This window comes from Podarcis pityusensis (genome assembly GCF_964106645.2).
Source record: "Podarcis pityusensis genome assembly, chromosome: 14".
Classification (NCBI taxonomy): Eukaryota; Metazoa; Chordata; class Lepidosauria; order Squamata; family Lacertidae; genus Podarcis; species Podarcis pityusensis.
In genome coordinates this window covers 26,589,462-26,604,348 of record NC_138039.1, presented here as the reverse complement: position 1 = coordinate 26,604,348, position 14,887 = coordinate 26,589,462, and the positions used below count along the sequence as shown (strand labels likewise).

At 42.3% G+C, this 14,887-nt stretch overlaps 1 protein-coding gene across 3 annotated transcripts in view; it reads right to left on the bottom strand.

The window, feature by feature from the left end:
• CTDSPL2 (CTD small phosphatase like 2) overlaps positions 1-14,816 on the bottom strand; it is a 40,366-nt gene extending 25,550 nt beyond the window's left edge. Inside the window, exons 1-2 of one of the 3 annotated variants that reach the window (XM_080982188.1) lie at positions 14,577-14,816; positions 8,708-8,885 (exon numbers count right to left, since the gene is read on the bottom strand). The gene's annotated coding sequence lies outside the window, so the exon portion shown is untranslated. The remainder of the gene's footprint in view (positions 1-8,707; positions 8,886-14,576) is intronic. The other 2 variants (XM_080982189.1, XM_080982187.1) reach the window with 2 other exon arrangements.
• Positions 14,817-14,887: the final 71 nt, after the last annotated feature.

Genomic DNA, 14,887 nt, shown 5'->3' with positions numbered 1-14,887 from the left:
ACTGCCTGTGATATATCAAGAAGTGTGGTGTGGTTTCTGCTTGAAGTGGAAATAGCTACACCTCCAGTGTAACACCACACATATTTCACTGTAAGCTTCATTCACTTTCACAACACAGAAACACAGCAACAACTGCCCATATGCCAATTCATGTCTAAGTCCAGACGTGGCCAATGAAAGGATGCACTGAAGCTGCATCAAATTGAAAAGAACAGGGCTTCAAGCATTAATCAATTTAACTGAACATTCATCAACCAATGAAGGGAGCAGGAGGGCTTTAAATTGTTGGTGCAAGACTGAATGACATTTTAAAAACCAAATCCGTTTTGACTCTTTTTATTTAAAACGAATGCGACATAGCATTTTCTACTAGTGATGATGAAAAAGCTGTTAATTAAACTCTAATTTATCTATATTTCCTTCAATATCCACAAAAACACTATTTGTAATATCCAAATGTAAATAGATTTAATCCATCTATTGACATTACGATGATTAGACAATTAAAAACTTTGGACAGCAGCAAGTATGATTCCACAAAAAAGAAATGGGTTGAGATGAACTTTACATTATCATATTCTTGTACACTTCCCCTCTACCCCACTAATAATTTTATGATCTTGCACTGAAAATTCACAAAACTTTGTTAAGTTGCAATGCCTAAGTCCAATGAACTCAGCAAGGCTTCCTTTTGAATAGATATGTGCAAGACTGAACTGTTTAGTGGCTTATAGGTTTCAGCAAAACCTGTGCAGTTCCTGTTGGGGTTCTGGAATGAAACAGCTGCTCCTGGAGACATTAAGCTCTCTGGATTTATAATCCATAGCACTGGACATGCAGAAGCCTATTTTTGGAAGTAATTTTCCTCTTGTTTCAAAGCTGATGTAGTATAGCCAGACTGCTAAAAACTTCCTGAATGTGCCCTTTAGGTTTTTCATGGGAAGTCATGACCCTAAATAATAATTTTATTGGCATCTTTAATTGCTTACCTCAGGCATGTTTGTAATTTTAAGCAAAACAAAGTAATTATAAGACTTAACTGGCTTGATTTTTGTGGTTCCCAGGCATTTATTCTTACACTATAAGCTTTATCAGCCAGCAATTATTTCTGCCTACTATTTAACACTTGGTAGGCTAACAAGTAAGGACTAACTGGCATACTACACAACACACAAGTAGGAAGAGTCCTGAAATGGTGTGGGAGCCAGTGTAAAGTTATCTTAGGCATGGACTTGCTGCTGTCTGAATTGCAGCATTTTTATGGAATGAATGCAAGAATCACTGTGCTGGGTTTTGTTAATGGTCAGGGGTACCTTTACCTTTTAATGAAGAATTAGAGAAAAAATGTTTTTAAAGGGTTTTGGGGTACTATTGACCTCTAAAACAGTTTGTAGTGATATTAAGGGAAGTGAAATGTCTACTATGAAAATGGACAAAATATTCTATTTTCACCCTTTGTGTGACTTTCTCACAAATCACTTTCTTACAAGAACCACTTCTGGTCTAAGATTCTACAGAGATGAGAAATATCTAAAATATTAAACATAATTTTGTGGAGTTCTTTTGACCCTGGCAACTTATGTGTATAGTGTTTCAGTATTATCAGTCTGAATTCTCTATGGTAAGCAGAAGTGACCTCCAAAGCTGTAAGAATAAGGCATACTTTTCTTTAACTAGTCTCTCTCTCTCTCTCTCTCTCTCTCTCTCTCTCTCTCTCTCTCTGTGTGTGTGTGTGTGTGTGTGTAAGAACCACATAGCAATTTATAGCTTATTTTGGTTGAGGAATATCTAGAGAATGAAGTTGCAGAAGAATAGCACAAAAGTGTTTTCATTTTTTGTATCATTGTTGGGATATTTATTTATATAACCTCCAAACACTAACCAGTAGTTAATGTCTAGCCCACTGCGCAAGTATAAAAAATAAGTCTAGTCTATTGTGACCGACCAGAATGTTAAAAATAATTTCCTTACTCCAAAGAGATGAAAACCTGTCCGACTCATTCAAGTCTCATTCTGTGATGTTGTCGTCTGTTACCATCAACTGGAAGTCTAAATAACCTCTAAAATTTAACAAAGGCACTTGTATCTTTTTTGAAGATTTGCTTATGCCCAGAGTGCCTACTACTGGAGGCAGGCATTTGTTCTTCCCATGCAGCAGCAGCAGCAGCACACTGAATGGAGAAAAATAAAACAGGCAGCAGCACCTGTTAAATGGCAGCAATTTGGGGAAAAGACAATGCAGAGTGTTGTAGCAACTTAAAGGCCTAACAGTTTTATTATTATATAAGCTTCCATGGGCTGCAGCCCATTTCCACCAGATACAAAAACTGTTCTCTTTGAATATTATACACATATATACAGAGGGGGAAATTATAAACAGTAGGGCCTTGAAATGCAGGAAGGCTATCACATGTCTCTGCAAAGCTAAAATGTATATGACACACACACACACACACACACACACACACACACACTTCATAACAGGAGTAATTTAAATAGTAACCAATTGAAAAGTTACAGACACTACCCCCCCAAAAGGTAGTGAAGCATCATAGATTTGTAGAGTTGAAAAGAACCCACTGCAATACAAGAATCTCAACTAGCTCATACATGACAGATGACCATCCAACCTCCAAGGAAAGGGAGTCCACGCCTCTCAGGGGCGTCTGTTCCACTGTCAAACAGCTCTTACTGCCGGAAAATTCTTCCTGATGTTCAGCCACCTCTGATTCCCCTGGCTTTCCACCCACTTTTAAATAATATTAGTCATCTGTATGATGTGGTGGGGTGGAGAGCCAGGGGTCTTTAGATGTTATTATTTATTAAATTTATTAATCATTTTCAAACATGACCAAAAAAACCACAAAAAGTATTCTAAGCAAAAAAAACAACACATACATTAAAACCAGAATATTTTTTTTTTAAAAACTTGTCTAAAAGATAATTTTATTTTTTTAAAGCTAGATTAAAACATCCCACTATGCAACAAGGCCATAGATAATTAAAAGCCAAAGGCCTGGTGGAAAAAGTTTGCATTTCCTTAACAATATGCTCACCCATGCAAAAAGACCTGGTGTCTAAAGCCAATTAATCTTAAGTAATCCATCAGATTCTACATCAATCTTGCCTCCACCTTCTCCCCAAAAGAAAACAGTGTGCAAAGTTCTAAAAGTAGCATGACTTGTGGGGAAAATTGAGTGGAAACTAAAAAATGTAATTCATCAGATACAAAAGCAAAGCTTTGCACATGGTGAAGCAAACATATATTCACAAACAGTAATAAGATGGGAGATACAGTCATACCTTGTGTTGTGTCCACTTCATGTTGCATCTTTTCGCATTACGTCCCGCAGCAACCCGGAAGAACCGGAACAGGTTACTTCCGGATTTCGCCACTCACGCATGCGCAGAAGCACCAAATTGTGCTTCGCGCATGAGCAAAAGACCAAATCGTGCCACGTGCCTGCGCAGACGCAGTGCTTCGAGTTGTGGGCATTTCACATTACAGACGGGCCTCCGGAACGGATCCCGTCCATAACACAAGGTACCACTGTACTCTGCTTGGAAACAGCACATATGAAAAGGCTGCAAAAGGCCTATTGTGATTTTAGGCTGCATTAATCGAACCACAGTTTCCAAATAACAAGAAGCAACAGTTCCACTTTATTCTGCATTAGTCACACCTCATCTGGAATTTTATGTCCATTTCTGGGCACTTTAAAAAGGGGTGTGGTACACTGGATTGGACTTTCAGGGCTGCTGTCATTTTGTTGTATGGAATTCATGTTGGCCTGTTTTGATATTACTGCTTAACTTTGATTTTTTGTATTTCTACTCTGGGATCTTTCAGCAAAGGCAGACTATAAAAATGGCAAATTTAAAAAACCATCAAACCTGTTTCCAATCTATGCCTAATCATCAACTTTTTAGATGACTCTGACCAAGCCAAATAAATTATACTCTGTTCAAACTATATTTTAAATGTTAAATGGGATTACTAATTACCTGTCTCATATGACTCAGTGGCAATGTTCATAAGGCTATAACCATGGTCTAGCACACGTTTGGGGAACCTAAGGTCTAGGTGCAAAATGGAGCCCCCTCTATCGAGTCTCTGGCCACACCCCTTCTTCTCAGGCCACACCTCTCACAAGCCCTATTTCTGTAGTCTCCTCAAGTGTTTGATTGGCTGGAATGTGTCCTTGAACTGTGATTGCATGGATGAAAATATGTGAAGGGGTGGGAAGAGACACTTGTAGAAACCTCTGACTTTGCATGGCTGGAATGTAGCCTACTCTACAAAGGAAAGAGTAGCATCCTTGCCCCACCTACTTTTGCCTCTGGCATGCAGACCCTACAATTTTTTTCCACAAGAGAATGTGGCCCTCAGGCTGAAAAAGCCTCCCCGCCCCTGCTTTAGCATGATGTGCACAAGATGGAACAATCCCAACAGTGGCATCATCAGCCCACATGGCCTGGAAAATTACTCAGACTGCATTTTGCTTCACTCTCCCTGAAACTTATGACAATAAACTCTGGTTAGTTTAACAAGACAACGTCATAACCCATGGTTTGGAATTAGCTTGTTCTAAAACTGACAGGCGCTTACTATAAAACATAAGCCAAACAACAAGAAGCTGAGATTCAGGGACAGTGAAACAAAACAGTCAAAATTGTTTTCCATGCTGTGATAAGGCAGCAGAAAGGAGAGAGCAATGCAGAACCCTGAGGTTCATCCCAGCTCATGGCACATCATGCTAAACCACAGTTAAGTGCAGGAGTTGCCAACAATTTTGAACTCACATGCACCAGTGAGTGGTCAGTGAATATGTACAAGGAGGGTAGGGTTAGCCCATCCTTCCTTGCGCTGCCCTCCTCATCATAATAATGTACCCCCACAGCCTGACACACAGCTATTTGGGAGCTAGCGCAGGCTGGCTTACATACGTAGGATGGTGTCTGGGGGTGAGCCTCTGCCACAAGCTGCTCTAGGAGAATCCAACATTCAAGGAAATAGGGAAAATGACTGGGCCTTTGGCAGTGTGTAGGGGCAAAAGGAGAGTAAAAAAAAAAACCCCCCCGGCAAGAAACATTTGGTGGTTTACATGTACCGACGAGCTGCCCATCTGCAATCTTGTAAAATGTGTAATTGCAGCCTATGAAGTAATTATTGGACAGTACCTACCATACTATGCAGTGTGATATAAAAGATACATGAACAATTTTCAGATTAAATAAGAAAGTAGTTACTGAAGTGAAATAACTCTTACAAAATATAAGCTAGGAAAGAGATGTTATGGGAGCTCAGCAGCTTCCAGCTTCCATGACCAGTAATAATTATTCAGTTACCTCTCTCTTTGTGATCAAGAAAGGGCACAAAGGGGGCACAAAACTAGGATTAGGGATCTTTTCAGAAGCTACATCTATTTTTTGGGGGGGGGGGCATCAGCCTCTGGCAATCATGTATGTAACTTTCTTCAAGGTCATGTTTAAACCTCATAAATTGTTGTCCTAACTGTTCTGTAGAAAGTGACATTTTTTAAATAACATGTTAACAATACAATGAATGTATATCTATCCAAAACAAAAACATAATGTAAGAATGACCCCTCAGGCCCAAATACATCAAGCAACTTGTCCTCGAGGTCACACAGAATGCCATTAATTTGACTCAGCTCAACTGGTTGCTGGTCATACTTCCTACTAATTTCATTAAAACTAGTTTCCAAATAAACACACTTAATACTGCAGCCTAATGGAATTTTGTATTAAAAGCTAAGTCACTGATTAAATAAGGACCATTGAAAGCACACAGTCTAAAATATTTGTAGGAATACTACTTTGTATGTATTTGTACAAAGTACATCATGAAAAATGTATACGCCTGAATCAGACTTGCCCCTTCTTAAACACAATAACTATATTGGTCTAACTTTCAGTGTCAAAATGCAATATAGAAAAGTTATTATTTACACATGGCATCTATTCTGCTTGTAACTATTTCCTTGGGAGTCAAGCCGAACTGAATGAAAACAGTGTGGGTAGGGCAAAAGAAGAAGATACATGTTTTGTTTTCACACATTCAAAGATCTAAAATTAAACTGAAATTGTGGCACAACAATTTTCTAATGAAATGAGCGTTTCCCCCCAAAAGATATACAAAGGCCTCATTTGGACTATGTCTTAACATTATGTGAACAAACCTCCCGTCCCCAATGTGGTCATGAAGAGATCTGCTGATGTCACTTCCATTTTCAATAAACCATAGCATGAAGTTGACTAGTTTCAGTAAACCATAGTTAAGACTACCCAGTTTGCCCAGCTGCAGTTAGAAACAGAACAAAAGCTTCCCATTTCCTCCGCACATCCACACCAGAGAGGAATATGAGACTGAGGCTCATTCACAAAACACTACATCATTGGTTAGTGTGATATCCAAATGAGGCTAAAGAGTACCTCCAATTCTCTCCAATACAGTGGCACCTCAGGTTAAGAACAGTTTCAGGTTAAGAATGGACCTCCAGAACAAATTAAGTTCTTAACCCAAGGTACCACTGTACTTATTGATGTAGCATATAGGACATTCAATGTCACCACTGCATTTTAATATGATGGTTGTTTGTTTTTATTTGCTTTTATTGTGTAAAATGTTTTGAAGACCTCTACTGTAGTTGGAAAGGTGGAATATAAATATTTTTTTTAAATGACAAAGTGTATGATTCGCCCACCAAGTAAATTATTTATCTTGCTGTGATCCTAAAGGTTCAATTTGGATTAAATGCATGATATACTAATACAGTGGTACCTCGGGTTAAGTACTTAATTCATTCCGGAGGTCCGTACTTAACCTGAAACTGTTCTTAACCTGAAGCACCACTTTAGCTAATGGGGCCTCCTGCTGCTGCCGCGCCGCCGGAGCACGATTTCTGTTCTTATCCTGAAGCAAAGTTCTTAACCTGAAGCACTATTTGTGGGTTAGCGGAGTCTGTAACCTGAAGCGTATGTAACCTGAAGCGTATGTAACCCGAGGTACCATTGTAATTAAAATAAGTATTTTTACTAAATAGCTTCCCCATTTAAATCTACAACAGCATTTATATTAGCAATTCAGAAGTAGAATATATTGCTACATAACTGATAATTAATTGCAATACAGCGATCATGACACTTGAATCACTCTGTTCCATATAGCTGATCACACAAGATATCATACATCAAGGTCGGACTGCTGCAATGTGCTGTACGCAGGACTGTCATTTTAATTACGTATATGTCTTGTCATTACAGTTGACTCAAAATGCTTCATCCTGCTGTTGACAGGGGTCCATTACTTGGAGCATGCAACTCTGTTGCTACTTCAATCCACAGTGCTCCAAATGCAATTCCAAGCCCACCTGAAAGTACAGGCGGTTACCTTTAAACCCCTATATTAGGGTTGCCATATTTCAAAAAGTAAAAACCAGAACATCCCAAAAGTTGTTGAGGAAACCACCAAAATTGTGGAACTTGTTGTATATATAAGATATATCTGGTGAGTATGAAGGACAGGGCCTTTTGGTGATGTCACCCTTGGGAAGCCAGTTCAGTGCCGCCACCCCCACTACCACTTTCCCGGTTTTGTTGTGTTCAGACATATGTTTGATGTTATCCAATCTCCGAAGTAATGGTTTATCAAGATGCTATTTTGGTTTTCTGGTGTTTGTTAAAACTGATTATTTTATTTTTGGATTGTAATTTTATTATGTTTTGTGAGCTTCCTTGGGGGTCCTATGTGGTGCCCCCAAACAGCATTTAAATATATTTAAAGAATAAAACACCATTGCCCCCAAATGAAACAAACTTAGTAGATTCTCTTAGACCCTAAGAGGAAACATCTTATGAAAGCCAATACTATCCAAATGGACTGACTTCAGAAGTCTGGTTGAGAGATGCTCTGTAGTCTCTGGTTGGCAAATATTTTTTTATCATTTTTTACCAGAGGGAAAGGCTGAAAGGACAGTAACATTGGCTTCACCCAAGCCAGGGCACAGGCAAAGAGCTCTTTGATTTCCTCATTCCTAATGTAAGTGTAAATAGAGGACCTGGCAGGCACCACCTAATGCGCCTTATCCATTCATGATACAGGAAGACATGGCAAAATGATTTTTAATCCCTCCCTTCCACATTAACTTCATGGAAAGCTCTATCAAAATTTTCATTCTTACACACCTTACTTCCTTTTGCTAGTTTCTTAGTTAATGCACTGGAATGAGAAACCAATGTGCATATTGAGAGGGCAGCCTGAGATAGCCTGGGTAAAAGAACAAAACTGTTTATCCCTACCATAGGCACAAACATGAAGTTCAAAGTCAGTGAATAGCAATAAGGAGCAACATGGGGGGCGGAGGGAGAGAAGAGAAAAGAAAAGAAAAGGGATCAGTCACAAAGCCATAAATCTGGAAGAACAACTTTGTAATCTCATGCATAGGTCAGACTTAACAACAGTAATTTGAAACTTATTTCCTCATTTTCAGAGTTTGTATTTCTTCACCAAACATGAAGAAAGCTCACCCAAAATGTTACCGTAGCTATACTGAATTTGAGAGAGTCACTCAATAATAATGACAATGCAAGACTATTCATTTGGGACCGTATTTTTTATTTCCTTCCCTACATATATATATATCCATTCAATTAGGTCATATGCTGCTTGAGAAAAGCCACTCACAGAAATGGGTCTGGAAATTTCCAGGGTGCCTGGACACCTAGGTATCAAAGGATTTCCTGCTGCAAACTCTGATGGCCCTTCTTGAATACTTTGTTCAGGTTTCTGGGTTGTTGAGATATTTTTCCAGACCTGCTCCAGAGGAGACTAATATTTGGAAGACTGAAGTGTCATGGAACTGCTGAAAACGACAAGCCAAATATGAGGCCAGGAAAGTTTGTTTACATATATCCAACAACAAATTTATACAGTTTACCGATTAATATTGTATGCACATTTCAAACAAGTCTGCATATTCTTGAAACAGAAACAATGTCTCTGTTTCAATCATCCAATGAATTCACTGTGCATGCACACACTGAGCATTCTGAAGGATCTTCCACATACTTCACATAAGGTTTAATGTCTACCTAGCAATGTAGAAATATGCTTTCCTAAAAATTACTTAGTCCTGGTGTGCAAACACCTTAAAGTCATTAAATATGTGAGAAAGAAGCTTCCTCATGGTCTACCACTGAAAACCAGTAAAATGCAAACTATTGCAGGTACAGTATATTAAAATATGATATCACACCTGCCCTGCCAATTATAAACTTTGGCACCACAAGTGTTACTCTGAGGAATGACAACTTTGTTTCAATATATTTGCAAGTAGTACATACCCAGTATCATTTCTCTTTTCATGTACAAGATTTGATTGAAAAAACTGAAGCTGCTCCTGGTTTTCAAAACCCACAACTAAAAGACCAGGATAAGACAAATACATTACCAGGCTTCTACAGGAAAAGAGAAACGGTCTCTCTCAAATTGGGATGTGCTATAAATAAGACGTTTAAAACTGTATGCAGTAGATTTATCAGTGAAGCCTCATTGTATCCTAAATGGAATCTGGCAGGGAGAGGCTGGGGAATGGAGGCCCTGACTCCAATAGGCTCGGGTTGGCAATGAGATGCTATGTGAAGAAGAGGAAAGATTTGTTGAGTGGATGCAACCCAGTGAGGTGGGGATTCACAAAATTTGAAAAACACTGGAGGAGTAAAGAATTTCATAAACCAGAACCACACTCCACCTGCAAGGAGAAACCACTCACCACTAAATAATGGCAATAAAATGGGATGTATCAGAGCAATGATGCCACATAGGGGTTCTACTCAGAGTAGACCCACTAAAACCAATTAAGCAGGCAGGCAAGATACATCAGAGTGGCTGTTAGCTGCCCTGGGCGTCAAATACAGAAAGGTGGCTTACAAACTCTTATTAACAAAACAAACAAATCCTGCATGTCCCAGAGAATGTGCTCAGCTAGGAAACAAGACACCATGTGGAAGCAAACAAGGAAGTAGCATCACTAACCATCCAGCTGCCAGTTTGCAGGGGACATATGCCCCATGCCCTCTGGAAAGGGCCCCAGCTCACCTCCTGCTTTACTTCAGGAGAGGAGCTACAACTCAAGGAGCAGTGCTCCTGCTTTGTTTGCAAAAGGTCCCAGGGTCAATCGCTAGTACAGTGGTACCTCGGGTTACAGACGCTTCAGGTTGAAGACTCCGCTAACGCAGAAATAGTACCTTGGGCTAAGAACTTTACTTCAGGATGAGAACAGAAATCATGCGGTGGTGGCGGCGCGGCAGCAGTGGGAGGCCCCATTAGCTAAAGTGGACCTCAGGTTAAGAACAGTTTCAGGTTAAGAACGGACCTGCAGAACGAATTAAGTTCTTAACCTGACATACCAGTGTACAGCGGTACCTCTGGTTGGGGAGACGATCTGTTCTGAGGTGCCGTTTGCACCCCAAAAAGTCCGTAACCAGAGTGGCGCTTCTGCACATGTGTGAAGCGCGATAGAGAGCTTCTGCGCAGAACGCTTCTGCGCATGCAGAGAAACCCGGAAGTGAACACTTCTGGGTTTGCCGCATTCTTAACCCGAAAAAACTCAACATGAAGCATTCGCAAGAAGAGGTATGACTGTATCTCCCGTTAAAAGGACCACATCAAATGATGGAGAAAGGACTCTGCCTGTGATCCTGGACAGCCACTGTCAATCAAAGCAACTAATAATGGGCTAGATGGGCAAATGATCTGCTCTAGTATAAGGCCATTTCCAGTGTTAGAAACTGAGATATGAAAGCTAGGAGCCAAATTAAGGTTACCAGATTTTTTTTCAATGAATTCGGGGACACTTTTCAACTTCTCACTAAATATATGGATTTTGTCAGGGGACTGATTTGTAAATCTGGGGACTGTCCCCAGGAAACCAGGACATCTGGTAACCTTAAGCTAAATGGCACCTTAAACCTAGGTTATGGGTGCAACAACAGAATGTCTAGTGTACTTTTTTATAACAAGAATACAAAGTTGAAAATGAATAAACTGCAGATAAAATATTATGTTCATTTTTTACATGATCTAGTCATTCCCCTGCCCACCCCCTAATATTCTTAAGAGGGTCTCTTCTCCAGTCTTCAGAGAGTAGCTGGAAGTGGGGAGGCAGAAAAATGTCTTCCTTTCCTTCCACTCTGCAGTTTAAATCTGAAATCTTAGGCACAGTACTGTGCCCAGAGCTCAGAAACTGCTTGCACTAATGAAATTCCCTGTCGCAAAATGCACCTAGAACAATGGGAGTTTCAAACATTGGCCGTTCCCCAATTTGCCCAAACCTACACCCTCATCCTGGGAAAACCTTATGTGTCTATTCTTCTCACGCCCCTTGTTCTGCCCTCACCCAACATTTGACCCTACCTAACTTCCCATCTCCACCCCAAGACGGTACTAGATCCTTGCCATTTCCCTATCTTTAGATGTTGGGGCAGGAGGAAGAGCTTTACAGTAGGCAGATGCCATACAAGGGGCTCCAACTACTTCTACACATTCGACTACCCACACTCACACTCACCTCTCTCTCTCTCTCTCTCTCTCTCACACACACACACACACACACACACACACCCCTTTGGGATGCACAGCAAATTTGGTTGACCAGGGACAACAAACTGGGGCTGACTAATAAACCTAGCCAAAATCTGAAAAGCCCCCAAAACTATAACTCTAAAAGTAATTCTCTGATGCAAAAGTGGAAGCTCAGGAGAAGAAAGAATATGCCCATTTCACTGAAATGAAGTTTGTTTTCTATTTAGGCAATGCAGGAAAAGTAGCACTCAAATGTGTTCATTCTTCTGTCACCCATGTACATCATTTATTAAAGCATCACAGGTGTTCGGTACCTCCATTCTTTCATGTGCAGATGAGATACAACTATCATACTTCACAGGGCTACCATTAAATTAAACCAGTAACTTACAGTTTCATTTCTGTGGGCCATTTTCCATTCAAAGCCCTTTGTTTACACTAATAATTAACCTTTGCAGCACCAGCCCTTTGTAATAAATTGGAAATAAATATTCCTATTTTTGTTCAATACAAGCTAGCAGTAATTAATGCTCACAAATGGATTTGAAACCTTCTAGGGAAAACAGGAGTCAAACTAGTGCTGTACTCGTATATCAACAAGAGATGCCACTTTCTTCAAATTTCTCAAAGATTTATTTTTCATGAGGCCTTTGACTTGGCTCCCTTGTTCCTATGTCCTATAGTGTTCTTCACCAACTGGATGCCCTTCTGGTTGTTTTGGACTATAACAAAAAAGGGAGCTGTGGTACAAAATTTCTGGAAAATACCAGGTTGCCCGGCTGCAGTTAAACCTGCAACCAAGCTTAAGCCATTGCAACAACCGCTTATTCCTTCCCCATTTATCTCACCTGCCCTTCCCCTGCTCTCAATGTATCAAATTTTAGATTGTAAGCTCCTCAGGGCATGTCTCCCTAAAGCACCACAGGCACTGACAGTGTTATATAAATAGCAATAATAAGAAAGTGAATCCATAAACAAAGTTGGAGTTGTAAACTCCCGTATTAGAAACTCAGCACTTGGGAGTATTATTAGTTTAGAATTCGGCTGACACATTCAAGCACTGTGCATTGATACTATTTCCACCACAAGCCATGGGCAGGTGAAGAACTGCTGATGCCAAACAGGTAACTACATTCATTCAGATTTAATTGCCCAAATATTGAGAGCAACAGGCAGCCTCAGTGCAGAGTTGTATACATTTGTTCAGCAACACAATCTGATAATTCCTACTATTTTGATGCAGCTGATGGATGAGTAAAACATACCACTTGACTCCCAGTCCCCATAAACCATATATTGTTGTACTGATTGCTGTGAATACTCTTTATCTCTGTAATAATAGCTTAGCTACTTGAGTTCAATGAAATATTGTCTCACTTTTCCTGTCAAAGGACCCCCAATTGCTTTATCCTTGGTATGCGTTTGGCAGACAAAGCCACATCCAAAGCATCCCTGGCAGGTACTTGGTTGCCTGGGCACATTCTTCAGTGCCATTGTGAGCAGTCAAAATTTGTCCTACCCCAGCAGAGGTATGGCCCCTTAGCTTAGAACATGCCACAAGTCCCTAAGGATTTGAGCTTAATTCTATGGCCAAGACAATAACCTCTCCCCACAATCTCAACAAATATATTAAAAAGGAACACTGGGTAGCCCCACATTGGACATTCCTAATAAACAATTATAGAGATGAAGGGCAACCACAGACCAGGAGTATAATACATGGCTTACAGGAGCTTTCCATGCCTGAATAAATTCCAAATGACTCACAAAAATGTTATGTCAGATTCTGAGTGGGGAGACCCAGGTTCAATTCCACCACTCAGTGAAGCTCCTTGGGTGACCTTGGGCCAGTTACCCTGCCTCAACTTAACCCTCCTCACAGGGCTGTTGAGAAGCTAAAATTATAAATGTTGCCTGGAGCTCTCTCTTTTTTTAAAAGGAGCTCAAAATGCATATATTAAGATACCTTCCATATTAAGCAGCGGATCCACAATACACTCCTCAGCATGACAGGAACCGTGGTCCCACACCTGGTTGTGCATCAAGTGCTTAGGCACAGAGCATAGGAAGCCATTTGATACAAAGTCATACCACTGGACCACCTGCCCACAGACAGGGAGCAATGACTCTCCAGGGTGGCATGCAAGAGACCATCCCAATCCCACCTGAGATGTGACTGAGAACTGAACCTGGGGCGTTTTGCATGACAAGCAGGCTTCGCAGGTGTGTTCAATGGCTAATCCCCAGCCACAAATCCCAGGCAAGAAGGCCAGTGTTACCATCTGGGGTGGGGTGGGGTGGGGGTGCCTGGGGCATCTAGCCCCAGGGCCTTCCAATGTTCATCCAACACAAGAGTCCAACAACGCCTAAGGATCCATTCTCCTTTCCTGCCTGCTCTTGTTGAGGCTTTGCACATGCTCTGGGGCAACCTCCCTCTCTCCCCCGCCCCACTCCAACACACTCGTCTAGGGCCTGACCACAAACAGGAGGCGTGCGCGAGTGGAGCTCTCAGCGCCAGTCCCACTCACAAGCATGCAGGCAGGCAGGCAGAGAGAGAGGACGCAAGCGCCTCGTTCGGGTGCTGCTGCTCCTCCTTCTGCGGCGCCCCCAAAACAAATCCAACTCGCGAGTAGAGAGAGAGAGAGAGAGAGAGAGCCCACCCCGGAGGAGGAGCAGCGCGGGCGGGAAGGCGAGCGCGGAGAGGGAGAGAGAAGCTCCCGCTCGCTCGTTTACTCACTCGCCCGCCCCCCTCCCGCGCTCGCCTCGTGAGTCACTCGGGCGCGAAGGACCCCCCTCGCCCCTCCCCTCCGGCCTAGGCCCGACCAGGGAGGGGGCGAGCCCGGAGACCCCTCCTTCCTCTCTCCCTTCCCCCGCGGCGGCAGCCGAGGGGCCCGCTGCGCTCCCCGCCTCCTCCCGCTGCCTTCCCTGTCCCCTCAGAAGTCGCCCAGGGCGGCGTCGCGGCGGCGGTTACCTGTGAGGCGCTGAGAGAGATGAGGGGGTGAGGAGGCGGCGGCTGTGGCGAAGGGGGACGTCCCTCACTTCTCCCGCCGCCTTGGTCGTCGCCTTGGTCGTCTCTGCTGTCCGTCAGGTGTCCGGCTACCCCGGCGGCAGGGCCGGCCCCCCCGCCACCTTGGTCGCACGAAGCAGCACCGCCGCCGCCGGGGGCTCCGTAGCCGCTCAGCAGCCCCGGCAGCGGCCAGTCGCCATTTCCCGCCTACCGACCTGCTGCACCGCACGGAAGGACCCGGATGATGACGGGAGGCGGAGGAGGAAGGAGGGGGC